Raw genomic sequence first — 1542 nt, 5'->3', positions numbered from 1 at the left:
TGAGAGAGAGCCTGGATGATTCTTCTGAGGGCCCAGAGGTGGACATCCCAGGGAATTTGTCCCCGGGGCCCTCTGCGTTTTCTCGGAATCGGTGCGGGCAGTGGCTGAGGTGGATCATGGTGGTGTTTTGGGGGTGTTTACACACACGGTAGCCCCGGTTTGTGAAGCGCTCCAGATAAGAACCCAGGCTGTCCTGCCGCTTGTGTGGCGGCCTGGGTGGCAGGAACCTGGTCCCCCGCGGGACCTCCAAGGCTTTTCCTGCCCAGCAGCATCTTAGGATCTGAAGGGGGTTTCACCTACCCGCTGTCTTCTCCTTGGGTCACCTGCTGCTGGCCACTCACCAGCTGAAGGCCACTAAGAAAACAGATAAACTTCCCTGACGCTGCTTCTGAGTATATTTTTGAATTTCAATCACTTGCTTTCAGGAATGAACTAACATGGTCCGAAAGACAGCATCCTCTTAAACGTGGTAAATTGTTTTTAAGTAGAGTTTTATTTAAAGTGGTTCACAGTGTCATGTTACTAAAATTAGTTTCTTCCTCCGAACTAGGGAGAGAAAACGAGGGGATGGTTTCTAAAAGTTTTTGATGAGGAGAGAAACTCTTTTGAGGGCATGAACATTTTGTGACCATATGGTGTCACCCAATGCCGCCCCTAGCATGCAGCAGAGAAGCTTAGCTTCGGAGGCTCACATTCATTATAAAGAAATCTTTGGTTCCACGTTAGAAGCAATAAGCTGGTGTCCTGCACAGATGTGTCACACTGCCACAGTGAGAAGCCTTCTCTGCTCAGACTGTCGGGCTGACAACTCATCTGCAGGCCAGGAGATGCCGCGTCGGGGTCTGAGCAGTGGTTCTGACCCTCGAGCTGCGCTCCGTCACTAACACCCAGTTCTGCTGCTCACCTGCCCCCCCCAGGGGCCACTGGGTTTGTCTGAGGTGCCGGACTCAGTGGTGCCTGTGACAGAGAGGACCCAGGGCCTTACCCTGGTCCACACCCAGGTCCTCTGCCTTGCAGCGGACCCTATGAAAGCCGATGCATTCTTGTGAATGATTCCAGCCAAGATCCCGGCAGGAAAGGAGGACTCATTCCTTCCTGCACCGTGGTCTGGCAGGTCATCTCTGGTCCTCTAACAGAGGAGAACCGACAGGAAGGACAGAGAACATGAGAGGACCAGACAAGCTTCAGGATCAGAGTGGGCTGTGACAGTGGCTGCTGAAGCTGGAGGGGTGCAGGGTCTGGGTGCAGCTTGGGTGCAGGAGCTGGAAGCTGCAGACCAGGTGGGGTGTGGGGCGGAGCCAGTGACACTGGGGTCCTGGAAGCTGCCTGGAGTCACCGGTGTGCGTCTGCATGCAGGATGAAGCCAGAGTCTGATGTCCACAGGTGACCGCAGCCAAAGACACAGCGCTTAAGCAGAAGGAAGCTTTCTCAAGAGGAAGATGCTTCCTCTCTGAAAGCCCATTGGAAGACACCACCCGCTATCAGGGTGGGTCTCTCCTTGGTTTGCTGATCTGCATGCCAATCATCTCTGGACCTGCCCCC

Source organism: Cavia porcellus, unplaced genomic scaffold, assembly GCF_034190915.1.
Source record: "Cavia porcellus strain 051 isolate PalLab524CR breed Dunkin Hartley unplaced genomic scaffold, mCavPor4.1 scaffold_11, whole genome shotgun sequence".
Lineage (NCBI taxonomy): Eukaryota > Metazoa > Chordata > Mammalia > Rodentia > Caviidae > Cavia > Cavia porcellus.
The sequence above is the reverse complement of the archived record's forward strand: the minus strand, read 5'-3'. Positions refer to the sequence as shown.